Genomic DNA, 25,362 nt, shown 5'->3' on the forward strand with positions numbered 1-25,362 from the left:
GAAGTTTTCACTGCCAAGTAGTTGCGAGACCAACTCGCTCACAAAGTCAGTAGGCCTTCCCTTCTCCTCGCCCTCTTTGATTCCCACGAATTTAAGGTTCAGCCGGCAGGACCGGCCCTCTAAGTCGTTGAGCTTAGCCCTGAGTTCTGTGTTTTCCTTCCGTAGTGACTTTTGGGATTCTTCCAGGACTTTCAGACGTGCGTCGTGGTCGTTCACTGTCATTTCTATCCCCGTCACTAGCTGCTTCGCACTGTTCTGCTCGGTCTGCAGGCAGGGGTGCAGTGGTCATGCCACACGGTACCACGCCATCCCAGCACTTTTCTGAGCAGAAGTATGCGCACGGATGTGCACGCACGCGCACACAAAAATGTACTCGTCGTCCGTGCGCCAAGTACCGCCGGTACTCAGCTATCACCTAGTCTTTGCATAACAATAGCATAGCAATCAGTGTTAATTTTGTCAACTAAAATGATGACGAAAGATGTTCGTCAACAAAGGTTTTTTTCATGACAACAACAAGACGTGACGTCACGTTATTGAAGACCATGTCACGCTAACGTGACTAAATAGTTAAGTAAATATCGTTGACCACAACTGAAGACACAAAAATGTAATTTACAAAAACCAGGACAGGGCGGCTAAGTGGCGCAGTGGGCAAGGCGCTCGCCACTAATGCAGGAGATGCTGTGTTCGAGCCCAGCTCTCGGCATTGCTACCAGCTTGGCTGGTCGTTCATACTAACACAATTGGCAGTGTTAGGGGTGGGAAGCTGGTGGGTGGGGATCGGACGTTGTGGACAGCGACTCCTACAGGTCGGTTGGTGCGCCTACGCAGCAGAATCAGGAAGCAACGAGGGCGGCGTGTCCCTCCCACGCAGACCCTCGCCGCTGAGAGATTGCGCTGTGCAGGTGAAAAGATGCGACGGCTGCCTCCTCGTGTACCGGAGGGGACACGTGATGCAAGGCTTCGTCCACATTGCAGCCGGCCTGTGGGAGGCATGGCCTAACAGCGTTCGAGACAGGGGAGGGTAGAATTGGACAATACGAAATTGGGATGGGAGAAAAATAGAAAATGGGAGAAAAAGTAGAAAAAAAAATAATAAAATAACTATGTTGATATTGTTGACTAAAACAAGACGAGACAAAATAATTATAACTCTTCTTAATGCCATCGTCCCGAGTAGAGCAGTGTGACGGGGAGCTCTGTTATTAGCTGAAGAGCTATTTGAAGAGCTAGTTTTAGTTTAACGTTACCTTGGCTAAAATTGAGACTATTCATAATCCAGCTGCAGACCTGCAAGCAAAGTACAGCAAGTTGGCAAAGGAGTATTCCAAGGTAAATCACTTTTTCACCAGTAACGTTACATTGTTTGTATTTCCATCTTGCTCGCGTTAACTAGTGGCTAACCTAGCTCACGCTAACGTGGTCACTGATCGACCTCTCGCACACAATTAATGACATAATGCAGACAGCCATACCGGTGACAATGTTTAGCTTTTAATGCCAAATGATAAGAGTCTGAGGATGGAGTCTCAAAAGAGAATTTATTTTGCATAAAAAATCACAACAGAGCCTCTGCTACTACAGTAGCTAACCTAAACAGAGCCGACTGGATAGGAGGAAGTGCAACAACGTGTAACCTCCGTGCGGAACCAATGTGCCAACAACCTTTCCGTGGGTGAACTCATTGAGTTTAGTTGTCAATTACTGATACTAATACTAATCTATACAATCACCTGTTGTTGAATAAATACCATTACTTTCTAGTTATTACTAAAAAACAGTATATATAATAATAATAATAATAATGGATTGGATTTATATAGCGCTCTTCATGTTCACGAGGACCCCAGAGTCCATTATTCGTTCATACACAGTCCAGTAGCTGTAAAAAAGAAAAGAAAAAAAAAGTTTAATAATCTATATAATATAATATTTTTTTTATTTTTATGTATGCACTGGTATCGGATCAGTATAACCAGACCTAGAGTAGACCACCTCTAACTCTAACCCCTAACCAGACCTAGACCACCTCTAACTCTAACTGAAGCCATCTTCCACACGGAAACGTGGGATCTGCACTGACACCGTGGTTTCCGTCATGGCGTCCAGCCAGCCGGTCAGCTTCCTCTGATCCACCTCGATCTGAGCATCACAGAGACAGACATACCCGGCAGACATGGGCACGAGTAATGTTTTCCCAGATTGAGTACTTGCATGAATTATGAATAGGGGGTGAAAGGGGTTAACACTTAACAGTCTGTAGTGTGGTAGTGAAAGCAAGGCAAGAAGAGATAATGTGTCTTAGGCTCCCTGGTACCGATTCTGTCTTTTTTTTACTTTTTGTGTGTGTGTGTGTGTGAGCACAGCGGTGTCTGTGTTTATTATTATTTCATGAAATTTTGACCATATCTTCATTTTACATATATTTTCATTATGTCAAAAGATTATGATTTGAAACGCTCTAAAAAAAAAGTTAGTAATATAGGGGTACACGAGATACCCTGGCGTCCAGTTTCATCCCATCCACTTCCATGTTAATAAAAACACAATAAAACCGCAATAAAAATGCAATAGTCTAAAAAAAAAAATATCATCTCCTCCCTAATTTTCACATCATATATCGATAAATAAACAGAATAATTACACCAGGCATGCACTATAAAACAATACATACCTTTTAGTAATAGATTAGTAATAACCGGTGCTTACTAACGTTAGCCTCTCGGCTATTTCTGACCGCTATTTCTGACCGAAATAGTCAACCTTTCTTTTTTATAATGGCAGATTCTTATTCACAGGGATTTTGTCCAGTTTTCACATGCTGTAATATGGTGTCTAAAATGTATAGATATATGATGAATATGGCCGTTTCTAATTTTTTTTTTAATAAAAACGGACTTAGTATCAAACAAACACGAATATAAGTGGTTAAAATTCGGAAATATTTGTAACTTGTTACAGATATCTTGAGATTAGGCTTTTAATGTTAATTGTGGATTTTTTTTTTTTAAATAGTAAACAGTTAAAATTATAATAATTAATTACTTTCAACTTGATCCATACTTTCATCTCTTAAGCCTCATGAGTGCTACCAGTTCTAGGGAGCCACAAGGGTTAAGTTATTTCTCCATTCACAGATCGACAGCGCACCCTTCCTGTGTATCACTTGTGCCGCCGACTCAGATTCCCCTAGGTTAAAAAATAAATACGCAATTTAAATCAGAATATGTTCCATGTTGACTATTTCTGACTTCTGACAAGTTTTTTTCCAACCCTTGTGTACCCCTGGGGTCTTTTTCTACTTTTTTGAAATATTTTGAGTGTGTGTGTGTGAGCACAGCGGTGTCTGTGTTTATTATTATTTCATGAAATTGGGTAAATATCTTAATTTTACATATATGTTCATTGTGTGAAAAGCTTATAACATGAAACACTCTAGAAAAATAGTTACAGATTTAGTGACTTGTTCACCCCTAGTCGCTTTTTCTACTCCCATCCACTTCCATGTTAATAAAACCGCTATAAAACCGCCATAAAACCGCAAGTCCATTTTTTTTTTTTTTTATCTCTAATCTCTAATTTTCACATCATATATCGATAAATAAACAGAATAATTACACCAGGCATTCAAAATACATACAATACATACCTTTTAGTAATAGATTAGTACTAACCGGTGCTTACTAACGCTTACTAACGGCTATTTCTGACCGCTATTTCTGACCGAAATAGTCTACCTTTCTTTTTTATAATGGCAGATTCTTATTCACAGGTATTTTGTCCCGTTTTGATATGCTGTAAAGTATTGGAAAAAAATAATAGATATATGGTGAATATGGCGGTTTATCAGGGGTTTTTCAATAAAAACTGACGTGGTATCAAACAAACACTAATTTAAGTGGTTAAAATTCGAAAATATGTGTAATTTTTTACAGATATCTTGAGAATAGGCTATGAATGTTAAACATGGGTAAATTTTTTTTTTTTTTAATAGTAAACAGTTAAAATTATTTGGCTTTAAACATGATGTATCTTTTCCTCTCTTAAGCCCAGTGAGCTCCCCCATTTTTAGGCATGCACAAGGGTAATTAACTAAAAATAGACAAAAATGTCATCCGTTTTCGTCGACTAAATCTAGACAAACAAAAAAGACAAAATTTCGACAAAAACTGACTAAGACTAAAATGCTCAGACATTTAGTTGACTAAACGAAAAATAAATGAAGATGACTAAATATGATGAAAACGAAAAAACACTTGACACATGACTAAGACTAAAACTAAAATGAAAATAGCTGCCAAAATTAACACTGATAGCAATAGCATAACAAAGAAAGAGAAGTGCAAAACCAAAATACAAGCCCTGTACCAATTGGTGGGGGTTTGCTTGAGCTGTGGAACCTCTCAGTGTGACAAATGGTCCCGATTGGAAGGATGAGACATTTGTTAAGTTGTGCTTCAGAAGGAAACTGTCCTTCTGTAAACTGTAAGTTACATTGTTAATTTAGTTTGTATTTACTTTTCCAGTTTAAGTTAATTCAATTAAAAAATTGTAACTACAATATTGTATCTACAATTACATTTAAAACATCGTTTTGTTTTTCAACCATATCTGTTGACAATATATTTTTTTTTATATATTTATATATATATTGAAGGCTACATCCTGTAATTCCCTCCAAGCACAGCAGACACAAGTGGTTTCTTTCTACGGGTTTATTGAAAGCTTAGTTTGGTCCTCCAATCCACCGTGAAAACTTAAAAGAGAAAACATAAGTTGCGTTAGGTCGACACAAAACAATAATATACACAGTATGAAAAACAACACGTCAACAAAGCAAAATACAAACAAACACTAAATACCTCGTTGGCTGCATGCTACAAAAAATGGGTTTTCATTCTTCTGTTCTTGTCAACAGTCTTGGTAGAACCTGTACAACTCCGACCATACCTGCTGCTTGCTCGCAGGTGTCGCAATTAGTCCCAAAAGTAAAACGCGAGAGCAGCCCAACGGGACGCCATATATAACCAGACGTCAAAATGAATATAAATTAGGCGGTTAGGTGGTCGAGCGGAGATTGCGTTCGTCACCAACCCCGGAGCTGTGAGCTTGATTCGCCTGTTCGAATCCAGCTCACAGCTCCGGGGTTGTCACCAGCTTGGCTGGCCGTCTGCACTGATACAATTGGCTGTATTAGAGGGTGGGAGAAGCTGGCGGGGTGGGTCCGGGTCGTTGTAAACAGCGACTCCTACAGTTCGGTCGGGGCGCCTGCTAAGCGCGGATAGGACTTGAGGGGGATAGTGTGGTCCTCCCACACGCTACGCCCTCTCGATGAGAATCCGCGCTGCCAGGTGAAAAGAAGCGGTGATTGGCTGGACGTGTGTCGGAGGAAGCACGTGGTAGCCTCCACTCTCCCAGATGATCTGACTGTGGGGGGTAAGTGCGCAGCGACCAGGAAGGGACTGGGAATTGGCATACGACTAACATTGGGATGGGAGAAAATCGGAGGAAAAATGGAGGGGGAAAAAGATAAAAAAAAAATAAAAAATTAATATAAATTGTAGCAAATTAAATAATAAATAAAATAAGAAATGCAACATAAATACATTCTCAAATATTACACTAGACTTACAAACTTAAAGAACATATAAATTATGAAACCATATAATGGCCACAGCTACACTCCCACCACATCGCACACACGTGGGATTTCTCTGAACATAATGGTTGACTTCTAAATTAAACATTTCTTGTGATCATTCAGCTGATAGAGTTGTGCCCTTCCTGATGACTTGTACATAACTTGTAAGTCGCTTTGGATAAAAGCGTCAGCTAAATGACTAAATGTAAATGTCATTTAACATAAATTTCAGGCAAAACATTAAATACATTAGTCTGCTTCAAGTAGCGTTACAACTTTCTGTACAGGTCTATCAAGGAACACTCTTTTAGTTGTAAGTTTCCCTTTTTTGTCAAAGGTGGTGTCACTCACCAGCAATTTCAGCTTTCTCACCCTACCATCTGACCCTGGATAGACATCTGTAATTCTGGCCAGCTTCCATTCATTACGTGGTGCCAGATCATCTTGTAGAAGAACGATGTCGTTGACCTTCGAGTTCCTTCTACACATGACACATTTCGAGAACCTCTGTAGGTGATCCAATAATGATCTGTTTCCCTTTGCTTTAGTGCACAGAAAAGCCTTGTGGAGTTCAGGATCATCTTCCTTAATTTCTCCCACCTTGAGTTCTCTGTCAGGTCGTTTTCCCTTTTTTCTTTTCTTTGAAGGGTAATGGCATTTCGTAGTGACCATTGTTCTTTTGCGTGATGGTTTCTCTCAACTTCGACAGGCACTTGAGATCTTCTTGAGACACAGGGTCATGTTCTCCAGTTCTTTCTGAGAAGTCTGATTCAAGAACTCTTATGTCTGAGGGAGTCATTTCTTTTACTTGGGTTCGACTCACATAGTGTACTTCAGTTTTGCGATTAACAGAAGGTTTCACACCTGCTGTTACTTGTCTCACTACTATGCGATGGCTGATTCCGATGTCTACACAGGGATTCCCATGGCCAACAATACTCCATCCAAGGTCTGTCTGTACGCTGTGCATAAGGCTGACTTTCTTCGCCAGACACAACTTCCCTTGGAAGCAGGGCTTGTGAACAGTCGTACCCAATGAGCAGAGCTACTTTGCAGTCCTGCATAGGTGTGATCTTTTCTTGGAGGTGCTCTAGATGGGACCAAACTTTTGCAGTTCCATCTGTTGGTATGTGTGTTCTGTTGGCTGGAATGAAATCCCGCGTATAGACTGGTGGTAAAGATATCTTCTTACCAGAGTAAAAGCCACGGATTTGTAAGTCGTTTACTCTTTCAGAGCATACTACTGTGGTTCTTGAGGTCATAGTAGAGAGCTTGACTTTGACTTTGGTTGCTTCCAACGCTTCTGCTACTTCCCTTAGAACAAAGGTTGTGTCGCTTTGAGAATCCAACAGAGTGTAAACAAGGACTTCTTGTGTTGGTTGAGTCGTGGATGAAAGCCAGACAGGAATTATTGCAGCTGTTTGTGTGTTAGCTTCATGAAGTGTTACTATGTGAAGTAGAGTTTGTGGCTGTTTCTTTGTATTGTGTTGATTGAGGTCTTTCTTTGTACCATTGTTGACTTATACTTGGCTTTTCTTCATTTAGCTTAGCTTGTGGTGGTCTTTGTCCTTCTTTGGCTCGCTCCTCATGCAGACATGTAGGATGCTGCTTGTGGCACATGTCGCAAACATTCCTACTGTTGCAGCTCTTTGAGTAGTGACCAGACTTGAGACAACCAAAGCATATAGCTTTCCGGCTTGAACAAATTTGACTCTGTCTGAAAAAAAATTCTCCATGAACTTCCTGCATTTATGAAAAGTATGCCTGGACTTCTCACAGAAAATACATGTTATGACAGTCTTTTCATTGGAACATGTGGTCAGTGTCTTTGCTTCAAAGCTTTGATATTTTGGGCATTTTGGTTTTTCAGTCTCACCTTGTTTCAGTGACTGTAGTGATGTAACAGGGTTGTTACGATTGGAACGCTTTGATGGCATGATGTGCTGTGGAACCCAGTTTGCAGCAGACAACGGAGAGATATTTAACAGGAAGCATGAGACGGCGGGCGTAGTGACAATAATAAGGCTTTACTCAAAACAGACAACAATGAACACGACTGACAACAACGGTAACATTAAACAATGAACCAGCAAGTGTCTGCTGGCCCACAACACCTAATATACAAACACTAATTAGAGACAGAGGGTAATTATTAACAGGACACAGGTGTGGTAGACAGAACTAACAGAACACAGAGCACACAGGGGAAAACAATAACAATTGAACAAACTGAGACCAACAAGACTAAAACACATAACAAAACACAGACAGGGGAACACAAGTCTAACAAAATGGAAATAACGACAACATAGACAATGAACATAACAAACATAAATGGCAGCAAATAATGTTAATCAAGTGAGTGAGCTGATGCCAGATATGCCACATCTGGATCAGCCCACCGGTTGGCAATGTTGTATTATGAAGGGGTGTATGGAAGGGGAGTTGAGAAGGTCCGACACCTGGACCAGCCGAACCGGGAGGATGGTTGCCGTCCGGTCCCACAGGACCGGGGGAACCCTTACAAGGGTTGCAGGCAATTTTCGCTTCTCTTGTTAGAAATTTTACAAATTGGCTGAAGGAGGGGAATTGGTTATGCTCTTCTTCTTCTTGGATAACCATCCTGTTCCATCTCGCCGTTAGCCAATCAGACAACTTTAAAAGAATTTTCCTGTTTTCATTACAGTCATTTAAAATGTCCAATGCCTTGATGTGGACCATGGCAGCCTCGCAACCCCTGAGAAAATCTGCAAACTCTCTGAGCTCAAAGCTGTCCTTAGATCCCATCTTGGGCCATGCTTGGAGCTTGTCTCTGTATGATTTTGCTATTGTAAATGGATTTCCGTTTCTCTCCTATGCTGCAACATAGGCAGATTTGGTTCAGAGTAAGAAATAGCCATCAAGTGCTTTCTTAGTGTAGCATCCTGAATATTCTTCTATTATTCAGAAGTGCTGACGTAACCTTTTACTTCCCCTGTGTGCACAAAGACATGATAACCAGTGTTTCTCTTTGATATCTCGCCCGGACCAATAACGCGAGGTTCTCTTCTTCCCTCCGGCCTCGATATGGATTATTAACGTGACACTAAATCATCTTTCTTCCTGCCTTGAGTGTCCCATTGTGGGACCAGTTTGCGGTCGCCAGCAGGGGGCGGTGGTGGCAGGCGGAGCAGAGGAGGAAGGAGCGAGCTAGCGAGAAGCTGGTTACCTGGAGGGCGGAACAGGAGGAAGTCCTCTTCGACAGTGAACTTGAACGTGAACAGACGTGTGCTCTCGGAGAGCCCCGTTGAAGAGCAACGGGAGAGAAAGAGAAACTCTGCTATAACACGGGTTATCCTAGAATTACAAGCGATAGTGAAGTGTGTGAATAGTGAAACGGAAAGAAGAACAAACTTCAGTAAATACCTCGGGTTATCCTAGAAGTTTATGCGGTATATTAGCTGGTGGCTAACGGCTATAGTGACTCTGAGTGTACCACTAGGCGAGCGTCGCCGAAGACAGGTGGTGTACATAGCCATGTTGCGTTAGCTGTATAGGCGACAGCAGGAGGGTCCACCAAGACCCACATTTTAGTTGTGTTTAAGGTAGCCCACAGATTAGCGCGCGCCAACTCAGCCCTCAGCCCCGCAGTCGACGCAGCAGAGGACACCTCTTCTTCCAGCTCTGCCACTGCCCCTGCTGGCTACCCCGGCCCGCTGGCTGTTATCGCGGGATCGCCCAACGGCCATCTTGTCACCCGGACGAGTGGTGGTGAGAGTGGACCCGCCATCTCTGTTAAGTACAGCGGTACTCCGAGTGCCAAAACAATATCAATTCGAAACGAACGCTAGCAGCAGTGTCTAGGGGTACCCCAACCATTTTAAGCCGGCTTTAGCTAGGACCTTTTATTTGGTAACGTGGGCCCACATGTCATTTCTTTTTTAGTGTAATAATTGTGTTACTGTATTGAATTTCCCATTGAACTCCTTTAACATGTACCTGGGTCTTCCCCTCCGCAAAGCGGGGCAGTAGTATTAATGGAACGAGCACAAGGTGCATATTTTGGGAATAACGTTCACCTGTATTGTCGAGCGAGAGCACCCGGTGCCTAGTGTGAACCTATGGTATATTAACCGTGCATTAAGATATAACCCTGTATCTGATACTTGACCAGGCATTATATAAAGGAGACGTAGATGGGAGCATGGTGTTTGTGTCTGTTACTGAGCCCATGTTTTAACCCTTGTTGCCCGGGTAATAATATTATTATTATCATTACTATTTAACCCTTCCCCACCATATTCGTATTTCATGGTTAAAGGTCTCCGCAGGTTGTTAAGGAAGGGTACTGCTTTGGGGAGTGCAAAATCATTAGTCAGCTAACAGTCACCAGGTGTGGGAGGGCTAACGGAGGTACTGGGGGAAGTGAGAGTGTGTAGGGAGCTACTGCTGACCGCCCTGGAGGGCGAGGAGGACCAGAGTACCACCCCCCAGGTTAGTAAATCCTGGGCCCCATCCGCTCCTGCTGACCGACCTCCAGTTCGACGTTCCGGGCCCAAAGACGGGGGTTCAGTTAGATTAAACTCTACTGCATCCCGTTACCAGGTGGCCGTGTACAACCACTCCTATAAAGCAGGGATAATCCACCCTCTACATTAGCTTGTCCACTTACATACCTACGGACAGGGATGCAGTGGTGGTACCACCCGGTACCACGGCGTCCTAGCAGTTCGCTGAGCAGAAGTGCGGGCAATCGCGCACGGATGTGCACGCGCGCGCACACAAAAATGCATTCACAATTTTCACTGGACTCGTCGCGCTGTGCGCCAAGTACCCGGCACTTATCTATCACCTAGACTTTGCATAATAATAGGATACCGATAGCATAACAAAGAACGAGAAGAACCAAACCAAAATACAAACCCTGTGGGGGTTAAGCTGTGGAGCTCTCACTATGTGACAAATGGTCCCGACTGGAAGGATGAGACATTAAGTTGTGCTTCAGAAGGAAACTGTCCTTCTGTAAACTAAGTTACATTGTTAATTTAGTTTGTATTTACTTTTCTAGTTTAAGTTAATTTCCTATACAAACATGTTTCCTACTATTTATGCATAATAATCATCTGTTCTGTGCACAAGCGAGGGAACATGTATGCGTTGTCTGCTACCCTCTCATGTTCTAGTATGTCTTTCCGCTCTTCTTCTGTGGCCTCCACTTGATCGTACACCAGAATTCTTGCTCGTGCTGCATTAAGACCTTTCACTGCCTCCAAATGCTGTGTCTTTCTCCGCTTTTCCTCCAGAGTCCTTTGTATAGCTCCATGTTCTTCTTCCAGTTGAGCTTTAAATTTAGCTTCCTCTTCCTCTCTCTCTAAACAACGCTTAACCTCTTCTGCTTCTCGTTCTAAACGACGCTTTATGGCTGCTGCCTCTTGATCAGCTACCTTCTTTTTAGCTTCTGCTTCTAGGCACTGTATTTCCAATTGTTCTCTTTTTTGTTCTTTTAACACTTCCAGAACAGCTTGGCTTGCAGCAGCATCAGCGACAGCTTCTCATCGCTTTACAGAAGATCTGCTTGAATGCACTGAGGTGCCTTTCCTGGAAGAAGTGGCAGAACCAGATTTATAGGTGCTTGAGTCAAAGAGAGAGCCTGCTTCTGGCCACTCTTTCTCTCCTCCTTCTGACACACTTCCCTCCAGTCTAAATGAGGCTCTGGATACAATTAACTCAGAAATCCCTGCACACAGATCCACTCTTAGACGTGTGTCCTGGTCTGGAGTTGAGATGTCACGTAGTTCATCATAAATATGCTGGACATCTTTAGAAAGACCTGTGACATCTGCAATGATATCAGTAAGCAGCTCATCAGGCAAATGGTCTGTTGATTGTGATAACGGACCTTTAGAACAGGGGTTCCCAAACTTTTCAGGCCGGGACCCAGAAAATAAGGCGTCAGAGAGCCGCGGCCCAATGCACATCGTCAGGCTTTTTTTTTTCTTTTTTTTTTGCCAGGGGACCGATTTTTTAAGCCAAATATCACTTCAATCCTATTAAGTTAGTTCAAGTTAGTTATTCATTTATATGTGCTATTTATGAGAGGGCTAACTTGTTGCAAAATAATAATGATAATAATAATAGCCTCATTAAAATACTATTGTTGCTTCGGTTGTTTTCAGCATTTTATGTGCATAATCTGTTATTTAGTTTGAAATGTTCGTTGAAATAAGTAGATTTTTCGTTTTTGTTTATTTATTAAGTTAATATAAAACCATATAGTCACATTTTAGAATACAATAGGATAGAATTTTAGAATACAACTAGAAACACTGTCCTGGCCTGCTTCTAAGTTCAGTGGCCTGACAAATCTTTTATTTTTTTTAATAATATTATTATTATTATTATTATTATTATTATTATTATTATTATTATTATTAATTATTATTATTATTATTATTATTATTATTATTATTATTATTATTATTATTATTATTATTATTATTATTATTATTATTATTATTATTATTATTATTATTATTATTATTATTATTATTATTATTATTATTATTATTATTATTATTATTATTATTATTATTATTATTATTATTATTATTATTATTATTATTATTATTATTATTTGATCTTTTCCTCCTGCATTGCTTTAAACTTCTCTGTTAGAGTTCTGGTTCTTTGAGGTCGGTTTGGTTGCTGCCCTTCTTCTTGCTGGGCTTCAGCACCATCTACCTGACCTTCTTCAGGTCGCTCTTGGGAATTTGCACTATCCCCTACCTCAATTGTAGGCTCACTTGGATCTGACATTTGTAAATCACTCCTTTAAATGTACCCACATTTGTAAAGAGAAAATAGTAAATAAACCTCTAAACCTTTAACATTTGTTGTACTCAAATTTGAATTAAATGCAGTAATATCCAAATAAATCAAATTGCTTAATTCAATTGGCTTTCAAAATAACCTCTATATATATAAAGCACTTCAGAATACTTAGAAAACATAAATATTAAATGGCCAATAATAGCCTTCACTTATAAATTATAAGTGTTTTTTATAGGTTATAATTTCCAAAACACACTTTAAATTAGAAATGGGTAGTTCAATCAGAAAATATATTTACACTTTAACGTTGACACCTTAAATGTGTGTATAAATGGTTAGCTTCAATTTAATTATATAAGCAAATAAGTCTAAATGTTTAGCACGCACACCACAGTAATTAGAATTCATAGTAAAACATATTATAGAAACGTTTACAAAAGCCCTCTTCTTAGACCACTCTTAACTTATAATGTCCAAGTTCTTTATTATATGGCTTTATCTTGAAACGCTGCTCTTTATACTGTGTGCATCTTCTTACTTCTTTGTGTTTATGCGTGTAGTGCATATTTTTTGTGACTCATCTGTCCTTTGATGACGGTGCGCAGCAAACAATTGTCGGGAAAAGTCCGCTGGACGCCGGTCTTAAACTTGGACTTGCTTCATCACCCACTCGCGTCAATGAACAGTGCGAGTTTTCACTGTAATTCCCTCCAAGCACAGCAGACACAAGTGGTTTCTTTCTACGGGTTTATTGAAAGCTTAGCTTGGTCCTCCAATCCACCGTGAAAACTTAAAAGAGAAAACATAAGTCACGTTAGGTCGACACAAAACAATAATATACACAGTATGAAAAACAACACGTCAACAAAGCAAAATACAAACAAACACTAAATACCTCGTTGGCTGCATGCTACAAAAAAGGGGTTTTCATTCTTCTGTTCTTGTCAACAGTCTTGGAGGAACCTGTACAACTCCGACCATACCTGCTGCTTGCTCGCAGGTGTCGCAATTAGTCCCAAAAGTTAAACGCGAGAGCAGCCCAACGGGACGCCATATATAACCAGACAAAATGAATAATACTATAAATTGTAGCAAATTAAATAATAAAGAAAATAAGAAATGCAACATAAATACATTCTCAAATATTACACTAGACTTGCAAACTTAAAGAACATATAAATTATGAAACCATAGATATAATGGCCACAGCTACACATCCTGCTACCTTTTTCAGCTTCTCTATTTCAAGGCAATATTTACAAAAACTAAACTAAAACTAGTAATTTCCTATACAAACATGTTTCCTACTATTTATGCATAATAATCATCTGTTCTGTGCGCACGCGAGGGAACATGTATGCGCCCGCACGTGCATGCGCGGGAGCTCGCGTGAACGTGGCGTCATTTAAACAGAGTACAGGCACTTCTGATATTACGACTGCACCCCTGACTGCAGGGATGTCAAAGTGGCTTCAAACTTGTCCAAACCCGGGTCTCATCCATCGCTTTCTTCAGATTCTTATCCTGAATAGCAGCGCTGGCAGTGTCGTCAGATGTTTGGGCTGCTGCTGCCTGTCTCGTAGTGGCCATGCCTGCTTGTCGTTTGCCAGCTGTGGTTACCTTCTCTTTGTTTGACCCCTTCCCACCGGTAAATTCCATATAATCTCGACTTTCCACGGCGGTAGTGTTATATTTAGTCTGTTGATACTTTTGAAAGCAAACTGTTAGATAAACGTGTGTTTTTTATACAAAATAAGAAGTTGAGGAGGGAGCTCAGAAAAATGCGACTACTACATTCACTGCTCACTAGCGCCCCCCATTCACAGGCATTCTTGAAGAGTTGGATTTGTAAAATAAGCTTTTTTGTATCAACTTTTTCTCCCATTTTCTATTTTTCTCCCATCCCAATTTCGTATCGTCCAATTCTACCCTCCCCTGTCTCGAACGCTGTTAGGCCATGCCTCCCACAAGCCGGCTGCAATGTGGACGAAGTCTTACATCACGTGTCCCCTCCGGTACTCGAGGAAGCAGCCGTCGCATCTTTTCACCTGCACAGCGCGATCTCTCAGCGGCGGGGGTCTGTGTGGGAGGGACACGCCGCCCCCGTCGCTTCCTGATTCTGCTGCGCAGGCGCACCAACTGACCTGTAGGAGTCGCTGTCCACAACGTCCGATCCCCACCCATCAGCTTTCCCACCCCTAACACTGCCAATTGTGTTAGTATGAACGACCAGCCAAGCTGATAGCAATGCGGAGAGCTGGGTTCGAACCCAGCGTCTCCTGCATTGGTGGCGAGCGCCTTGCCCACTACACCACCTAGCCACCCTTGTAAAATAAGCTTTATGGAACATTCTTAACCCAGAATACAGGTCCTTTTTACTTCAGTGTTTACAAACATTACTGATGCTTTCACAGCCACAAAATACAGTGAATACAATTAAAACTAAAATGTAACCAGGTAGTGTTAGTACTTGTATCAATAGCTCAGTCAATCAACTACAGAAAAAGAACACATCTCCATTCCTATTTTCAACTTCATCATTTTGGATCACTGATTGGACCTTTAAATCAAGAATCAAGGAAATGTCTCCTCTGAAAGTCTAATAAGAATGCCCATATTGCACCTGTGCCCTCACCTACAGCATATTGTACCGTTGCCCTCACCTGCTCCACCACAGCATATTGTACCGCTGCCTTCGCCTGCTCCACCACAGCATATTGTACCGCTGCCTTCGCCTGCTCCACCACAGCATATTGCACCGCTGCCCTCACCTGCTCCACCACAGCATATTGTACTGCTGCCCTCACTTGCTCCACAAGCAAGCACAACAGCAGGCCAAACAACAGCTGAGCACTCCCGACGGAAGAACTGTGAGCTGCTACAACCGATGACAGGGGGGGGGGAGGCTGACCTCGTTTGATCAGCGGCGTTCATTCAGTGCAGTAGGAGGGGGACATGGGGGCAAACTCCACCGCTGCTTGTGTATTATAGTATATCCCAGAGTGCCCTTTTCAGATTGAGAAGTAGTCTAAATTGATTTTTGTACTGTCCGAAGGGATACCCTGAAAAGATACTTTAAATATGAAAGTCATGCCACTGGTGCCAGGGGGACCGTTTGCACTGGGATGCTTTGTATTAGAGCCTTTCATAGCGACCATATCCTGATGCCCTGAGCAGAAACCACATCAGGGGCCCCTCTGCTATGGGCCATACCCCTATGTGATATGACTCCTATGTAGTCTTTTTAGGGATGTGCCCTTTTTAGTTTGTTATTTTGCCACTGGAAAAGTCTGTGCATGTAGGACTGATAGAACATTGGTCTACCACCTAATTTAGTTTTAGACCATTATATAGTAGTCAACGCTATAACATAGTATTCACTACTATATTATGTATGATGATTTTTATTTTTTCTCACTTTTTCTGTATATTTTTCTCCCATCCCAATTTAGTCATTATGCCAATTCCCTTCCTGGTCGTTGCGTGCATTGCCCCACTGTCGGCATGGGGAGGGTGTAGAACTACCACATGCCTCTGATACATGTGGAGTCAGCCAGCCATTTCTTTTCACCTGACAGCGAGGAGTCTCACTGGGGGAATGTAACGCGTGCAGAGGTTCACACTATTTCCCTCCGATCCCCTCCCTGCTGAACAGGCGCCCCGACCGACAAGTAGGAGCCGCAGTTTCCGACCAGGACATACACCCCACCGGCTTCCCACCCGCTAACACTGGCAATTGTGTTAGTAGGGACGACTGACCATGCCGGAGGTAACGCTGACAGTTGGATTCGATCCCAGAGTCTCTGCGGTGGTAGGCGAGTGCATTCTCCACTGCGCTACCCAGCTGCCCTGTATGATGATTTCTACTACATTGCTGTATAAAACAGAATTTGGAGGTAGCCTACTATATAGTGATTTCACTACCGAACGAGAACACAAGCCCTTGGTCCCCACGAAACAATAATCCTTGATACTGTCACAGTCAGCTTTTCCATCATTTGAAATTCACTACACAGTATGGACAAACTTTACAAACCTTTCTCTCTTGTTTCTGACAGTAGTAATAGTGTACTAATACATAATAAACTGTCTTAAAGGTACACTCCCAAGATTTGGGGAAATATACTGCCATCTTTCTACCATCTTCCTCAGAGTCAGACGAGAAGATTGTTTTGGAGTTGTTAGAAATTGTAATACTTTTGACAGAGCTACTGTATATAAAGGCTAGCTGCTCTCTACTGCTTCCAGTCCTTGTACTAAGCTAGGCTATAGTATACACCTGTGCCTCTCTCTAGGGCTGCCGGACACACACAGATGAAACTGATATTGATCTTCTTGTCTGGGGAAGATGGCAATTAAGCCAATTTACCAAAATGTTGGAGTGTTCCTTTAAGGAGTAGAGGAAAACACATGTTTCAACGTGTAAATGCATTGTTACTGTATCTCCTTTCAACAGATTATTTGGCCTTTCTTAATTTTTCTACCCATCTCGTTGCCTCTCTGAAACACATTGTATAAATAGCCATTGGCCCTGAGCTTGTACAGTACAAGCTGTAGTTCAAGGAATCTCAGTTATTAGACAGGGACAAGAGCTGGAGGGTAGCATGATATTTCTTTATTGGGTAATGATGTAGTCAAGTGAAATTTCAATCGATAAATCGATTTCACGCAAAGACAGTGTTTTACAGTAAAAATAAAAGTGAGAAAGAAAAAGAGTAACAACATGACCAGTCGAAACAGAGGATTCAAGACTGATGAACACATTAAGACAGACAATTATACAATATGAGTGTGCAGCTCTGTATGGGTGTGTGTGAGTGTGAATCTGTGTGTGACTGAAAGCGTGCATGGAGCCTACATGTACATAAAAAGAGCCCCCTTGATTCCAGGAAATGCTTGTCTGATAATAGATGCAGACTGAAAGACAAGATAAAGCCCATTATCTATGATTTATACGAGTTACGGGGGAAAGTCTAGATGTGTTTCAGAGTGAAGATCAGGGAACCTCTCGGTGAGTAAGACCGTCTGTGATGCTGAGCGATAGCTGCAGACCAAGGCGGGATTTGACAGAGCTGCCTAATTAGTACGATTATCACACACAGCTGTACAGGCTGAGGGGCTTTAGTGGAGGTTTCATCAAAAGGATCACTTACCTAGGGAATGCCTTGTACTGACAGCTTGTGCACTGCCAGGTCAGTTTAGGTATGGGACGGCTGCTCTCTCCTCTGGGATATATCATAGATGTGATGGGAGAGGGGGGGGGGGGGGGCAGTGAGTTATTTCGCACCTTGTTATTTTACATGAGTAAAACTCAAACTTCATTGAATGTGCAGGATTCTTTTGAGATGGCACAGATCAGGAGGAAAGCGAAGGAGTACTTTTACTCAAATACTGTGCTTAACGTTAGGTTATGACTATAACCAAGTTCTGTTAACACTTAGTGAACGCTCAGCGTTCATTGCATATATCTCGCTTCAGCATATATACACTGAATAATTTCACAATGTACCTTTAAATGCCAGCATTCATCTGGCCACACCCCCATCCGCTTACCTATATAAGCAGGGATGGTGCCACACACTCATCTCCTTCCCAACAAATTTCATCACAATGAAAGATCAAGGGCCTGCAGCGGCGTCTAAACGCTGAGCGTTCACTAAGTGTTAACAGAACTTGGTTATAGTCATAACCTAACGTTCTGTATCACACTTAGCTCACGCTCAGCGTTCATTGCATAATAGGAGCTGAGCGGGAGCTAGAAGCTCGACAAATGTACCCTGCTGAGGCCCCCCACAACCATCAGACCAGGGAGGGCCGAGCCCCCCCGACCCACCCTAATGGAGGGCACCCCCCCTATTGGTGGCTTCACGGGAGGGCGACGGACCCGACCGTGCGAAGAGGCACTCAAGCAACTCAACGCACAGGGTGAGCAGACCGTGGCTTGACCCCACGACTACACACACGCACAACCCGCATGCCACCCGGGAACGAACGGAGGGAAACAACCTCGTTACTGCCCCCAGAATCACGGGGTCAAGGGCAAACCCAACCCCGTGGCAAGGCCGTAGCAGCGGAGTGCGAAGGAAGACCCAGACCCACCAAAAGGACTGGACTCCCTGGAATGGGGGCCCGGAGAAGTCCATGATGCCAGCATCAAGACCCCACCAGGTGGGCACGTAGTGCCCCGCCCCCCACATCGCCAGCGTATTCGGACAAAGGCCCCTCAGCCGAGCGGGCCCTGTCCCCCCAATAGTACACCGCCTGGCACACTGACCCTGCAACAGGCAGTCAGCATGGCCGTAAGCACACAAAAAAGGTTAACCAACGGAAGCAGGCAGCGCACCGGGGAAAAACCAGGCAACAGGCTATTAACCCTAGCCTGGAGACTGCGGACGAGACAGGCGCCAGAGGGGACAGCTGAACACAGCCGCCCCGGCGGAAGGAGCGGAAGCCGGCGGTGTTGCATGACCAAGCCTCCATTTAAAAACCCCCACCCAGAGGGGTTGAGGCAGAGAAGGCTGACACGATTGGCAGACGTCATGAACGTGCAGGGGCACCCTCAACCGGTGAACCCGGGAGTTGACACTGCTCCAACACACCAGGGAATCAACCACCTTGGTGTTACCCAATGCGGTGGTTGTTCCTATAACCCCTCAAGAAAAAAACTCCAAAACACACCTGCGGGTATACACCGGCTATACCGCAGTACAAGTGTTTCAGTTTTTCAAAAAAGGGTTAACCCAGGCCTACGGGTCGACGAAACATTACTTCGGACCGGGCCTGGCGATGCGGGAAGCACAGGGTCACCAGAGGAGGTCAAAGACCACCCCAACAGGCCCCTCTTCGCCATGCGTGAGAGAAGAGCGAAAAAGAATGGAGAACCAGCCCCTAAGCACACCGTACTTGGTATTCCCAGGCGGTCTCCCAACCAAGTACTAACCAGGACCAACCTGTGTAGCGGCCGAGATCCGACGAGATCGAACGTGTACAGGTTGGCATGGCCGTAAGCCATTACGACAGTGCTGAGTAAAAAACGTACCCAACCAGGGTCTCCATAGCGCTTAACCCTGTGACACCCGGACCGACCTGGCATTTTTCCCCCTGAAAAAAGCCCAAGTCCCTCAGGGTACCAGAACAGCAGATCTGCATCCCCGGCGGACAACGGGTTCAACTGATCCGGACCAGCGTGACCAGAACCAGTCCCGTGCCCTAACCACGCCGACATGCCTACTCCAGGAGAAAGGGCAGATATGCGTGTCGATCTTAACATGAAAAGAAGGCGCCACCCAGACGTTCGGGCGAACCGCGCCTGGTGGCCCACCCCAAGGGCGTGAGACCCCTCTACATATGTTCAGATCCATTCCGTCATCATCCCCCAGACATAAACGAGAATCCGTCGATAACCAACCCAGGATGTGGGATGTGGTCGTCGGAAGAGGAAAAACCCCCATCCCAGTTGCTTTATAAAAACGCCGTTTTAACCTCAAGCAACCAAGGCGTGCCAGTCAGTCGCCTGTTTACAGCGAGCTAGCACTATATGTGCGTCGGGACACACCCCCATCAATGAACAGGCTATTTAGACCTGTCATTGAATCCCCAAGGCGCCATGTGGAACGACAAGAGGGGTGTGACACTTCCTAACTCCAACTCTTTTTAGTAGAAAAGAAGGAAGCACCAACAGTATGTATCCCAGTCTACACAGCCGGGGGTAAAACATTTTCACATTTTTACATCCCACCACCCTCCCATAGGAAGGAGACGGGGATCCCCAGAGAGACTTCCCACGCGAGCTGTACAGATTGAAAAGAATATATTGCACCTTGAGCCATGTAAAAAATTGGTTTTAGGGCTCTCCGGGGAAGAGGCACTGAACCCATACACACTCAATAATCGAATTGAATCGAATACATACACAATAGAATAGGACACCTCCTAGAGGGTCCACTCACTTTGACAATCTGAGGAGGAAGGCTCTGTACTCTGATGGAGGCTCCCTCACAAGGAAGGAGGAGTCCGAACTCACAGAAGGCCCGAATAGGCGCTTGGTGAGGAGGAGCCCTGACCACCCCCCTGAAACAGATCCATCACATGGACCTGAACAGCACACGGAAGTCCTACCAACAGAGACGCGCACGGTGACGTACTCTATGGCGGGGGAATTTCTGCGGTGCACACGCCCAATATTCCAGGCCGTGGGACCAGGAAACTCCCCCCCCCCCTGTAACGTGCCGAACCGCAACGTGACAGGAACCTTGAAGGACAGGGGGTGTACCCCTGACCGACAGAAACAAGGGGGAGAGGAAAGGTTACCAGTTCACCCCTTTACGACCCCACACCCATGATACGATGTAATGACAAAAAGAGAATATGACACAGTCATAGTCAGCTCTATGAAGCGTTTGACAGCTTCACACAGCGCATGAGCTAACCTGCTATCTGATTTTTACTAAGGAAAAAACACAGAATAGAGAGGGCTCTCTAAGAGCCCCGGTCCAACATACACATGTGCTTCTGTGGCCAGTCCAACCCAGTTGTAGGTCACATGACACACACAACCCATCATCACCTACAAAAAATGGCAAAAACACTCTACAGAGGAACGCCGTTTTTCATAATGAGAGAATACATAATTCTCGATTAGTATCGGCCACAGGCCTTGCTAAGCACACACGACAGCGACCAAACAATCTTTTCTTTTAGGAAAATAAAGCTTCTCCAGCAGTTTTAGCACAACCTCAGCAATCAAGCTAAGGGTTACATCGCATCCCTACCACACAAAAGACACAATGTAGTGCAACAACATGTCTGATAGGAGGATGAAAAAGTCCCCAGGGAACCGGGGGGAAACACAATCCTCTTATTTTACCCTTAATACGGCCAGTTAAAACAGGAAAACCTGTTAATATGTGAACACACTGTTCATTGTCATCACAGGCTGAGAAAAGAACATTCTTTTACTCACTTGTCACTAAGCATAGCTTCATAGGTTAGTTACCTTAGTTGTGAGTACACGGTACATATAAACACACATGATGTTTCTCACACAACAACCAGATCATTTTCACATCTGTAACAACCCGATTTGCACGGAGAAGCTAACTGCCAGTGACAAAGACAGTTCACACATAACTTGCGTCGTATCCTAAATGCATTGCAGCATCACACGTTTTGGGAAAACATCGTTATTCACAAAACATTTAGAAAGGTAAAACCAGAAGACGTGTTATAAGGTCTGGTCAAACCTTGTCCTACCCGGAACGTAGATCAGCGAAGTGCAGTCTCAAGACACCGTAGAAACACAGCCGTCCTGTGTTGTTCGATCCGGGCAGCGTCGCCGCTCTACCCGTCGCAACGGTCCCTTTGTTGACGCAATCCTTGCCGTCCTGGCTCAGGGCAGGGTCGACGAACATCCCCTGTCAAAGATGACGTCGTAGTCAAGAGTGTAAAACATGTTATAATCAAAGCACGTTCAACAGAGTAGCATTAAGCTAACGGCCGCTCCAACCGTCGGTCGCTATTACCCCTGCTCGCGAGACGCCGAGCGAACGGCGCACGCGACCAGAGGGGAGCTCACGGCGGCGCACGAGTAGCCGAAGCTACCTCGCGCTGGCCTTGTCCGATAGCAGCAAGCTAACGTTTCCTAGTGATCACAACAGCTAGCGCCGCAGCTAACAGCTGACTGGCTAACAGTAGGCCCAACCTCTGTAGGCCACGCAGTGATCCCAGCAGGCTAACGCCGCAGCTAACAGCTGACTGGCTAACCGTAAGCTAAGCAGCTATCACCTGAACTTGTACACAATGATATAACACTCACCCAGACAGGCCGTCGTTCTGAAACCCTCCTCACTTTTTAAGAGAAAAGAGAAACAAGATGTCAACACAGCTTTACAACAGTGATTTTACCAACACCCGACGGAATCAGCACAATACCAAACTGGCCTGTGTAGCTGACTTGAACATGGATCTTCCGCTATCGAACACCCATGCACATATCTCCTCGTGAAGGAATACTCTCATTTGGATATGAAAGAAGGGGCTACACGGTGACAGGGAGATACCCACTCGTCCAGAAAACACAGGGATCACCAGTGTTAATGGTCGCGGCCCACTAGTTAAAACTACAATGGTCTTCAGACCAAGGTCTTCTGTCGCCTAGGTGGCTGAACAAAGGACCCTAGCCTGGGGCCGGTTTTCATAAACATTGTCAAGTAGCCCCCATAGCACTAACAGACAAGTGAAGCCTGCCAGCGACAGTACTCACCCAACCTGAAACCCACCGCTTCTCACAACAGCGGCGTGTCCTACAGTTCAGCTGTGGCCTGAAAGGTTTCACCCCAACCAACACAGCAAGGAACTGCAGTTGAGAAGCATGCAGCGGCGTGCTCCCAATACGAAAACCGGTGGAGGGTTTTAGAATCACCATCTTCCAGACACTCCAGTGACGAAGACAACATCGCCGTATTTTCTCGAAAATAGTGAGAGAGAAAATAAAGATATGATGTCAACGTATCTCCTTGTTCTTCCTCTCCTCGTAAACATTGCTTTCCCAGCAATATCTTTCTCCACGTCAAGTGGGCATATAGCAACACGTTGCTTGTGATGAAATTTGAGAAGGAGATGAGTGTGTGGCACCATCCCTGCTTATATAGGTAAGCGGATGGGGGTGTGGCCAGATGAATGCTGGCATTTAAAGGTACATTGTGAAATTATTCAGTGTATATATGCTGAAGCGAGATATATGCAATGAACGCTGAGCGTGAGCTAAGTGTGATACAGAACCCTTTCACTACCACACTACAGAAGGTTAACCCTTTCACTACCACACTACAGACGGTCGGTCATATGTAGTGTGGTAATGAAAGGGTTAACCTTCTGTAGTGTGGTAGTGAACGGGTTAACCCTTTGTCGTGTGGCAGTGAAAGGGTTAACCCTTTGGTAGTGTGGTAGTGAACGGGTTATGGGTAGAATCTGTAATGCTAAGGCAAAAGTGTGCCTCTTTGTTTTTTAGTCTTTTGGTCTGATGTTTGGGTTGGAGGTGAGTGGCCATAGGTGGGGGGTTGCTATCGCTGGCCACACTTCAGGCTCTGCTGAGAGAGGTCTGGAGAAAATTACTGAATGAATGAAACCTTTGGGCGAATTTGCTTTGCACAAACATTAACAACCATCAACACTATACTGTACATGGATGACAGCACATAATATAACACATAAGCATCATAAATACATCGTAAAAGAAGCATAATAGAAGATTAAAATCTTAGGAAATTGATAAAGGACAGTGCGAGTGTGGGAAAGTTACAAGTTACTATATAGTTATAATATGTATATAAGTATATAGTATATACATGTTATATACAACATTTCCTCAAGTATTTCCATTTTAGGGAACTTTATACTTTTACTCCACTACATTTACAATTAAATATCCTACTTTTTACTCCGATGTGATACTTTTTCAAACTGATTATCTGTTGTCATCAAAGCCAAACTAGGCCACTAACCTCTTCAACATAATGTTCAGAAGCGACAGGAATTGAACGCTCTCAAGTATTAAAAATGTGTACAGTATATTCAATATCATGTACCTTTATAGATCTTTGAATGGAGGGTTTTCACTTTTACCAGAGTTATATCAGAGTATCAGAGTATTTCTACTTTTAAATAAAGGACTTGTGTACTTTTACCACGCAGGTCTCAGACCTCACAGTGACCTCACACAGAGCTGAGTGGCACACTCTCACCAACAGCTTACCCCCAAAATGATATTCTGAGCTGGAATTACTGGCAGCATGCCGGGCACAACTTATATTTAGCCCTAAGATACTTAAACTTATTTGCTTTCTAATTGAGAGCTAATTAATAGTATTATTGAATTGATGTCAAGTCTGAACTCAGTTTCAGTCATTATTATGGTAAGTTTTAGTTATATCTACTGGGAGAGTAGAGTACTGGTTTTGTGGCATTCATAACTCCAATATATATATTTTTTAAACTCAACAGCTAATGATTCTGTCTATGAGTTACGAGCTATGAATGCCACAAATCGAGGGCCATTCAGCTCCATTGTATTGTAGTGACAGCATAATCTCTATGGCAGATATCTCCAAAACTTGGCAAATCACACAGAAACTATCTGGATGGATAGGTAGCACTCCAGGTAAGAGGAATATGTTTTATTTTTGGGTGAACTGCCCCTTTTGGGTGAAAGTTCCAAATAGCATATTAGCATATTACACATTAACATATTAACAAATATAGCATACAAACCACAGTCTTGAAGAATGTATGTGAATACAATATACCCCATAGTGATATGGTAAAAAATAAATACAGAAATACATACAGAAATTGTGATGAATGATGCTTGTGTTTCTCATACCAGACACAACCCTCTGGCAACATATGTGTCCACGTCGTCATCTCCCTCATCCATAGAACAATACCACATTCTCTATAGAAGAATCTCTGGATTCCCTCTTACTCAGTCATTGAATTGTACTCTAATACCACACCTCATCTTGGTCATCGACTCAGGATGGCTCTGAAAAATGCCACTGGCCAGTGTGTGTGTGTGCGTGTGTGTGTGTGTGTGTGTGTATGTATGTGTAAAATAAAATAAGTAAGACATTATTTTGTACCATCTGAGTCTCCTCTCTCCTTCTCCTCTCCTCTCTTCTCCTCTTCTCTCCTCTCCTGTGCTGTTCTCTCTTCTCTTCTCTTCTCCTCTCCTGTCCTCTCCTCTCCTGTCCTGACATGTCCTCTCCTCTCTTCTTCTATTCTCTCCTCTCCTGTGCTTTTCTCTCTTCTCATCTCCTGTTCTCTCCTCTCCTGTCCTGTCTTCTCCTGTCCTGTCTTGTCCTCTCCTCTCTTATCCTGTCCTGTTCTCTCCTCTCCTCTCCTCTCCTCTC

This window comes from Notolepis coatsorum (assembly GCF_963971535.1).
Source record: "Notolepis coatsorum genome assembly, chromosome: 6".
NCBI classification, from domain to species: domain Eukaryota; kingdom Metazoa; phylum Chordata; class Actinopteri; order Aulopiformes; family Paralepididae; genus Notolepis; species Notolepis coatsorum.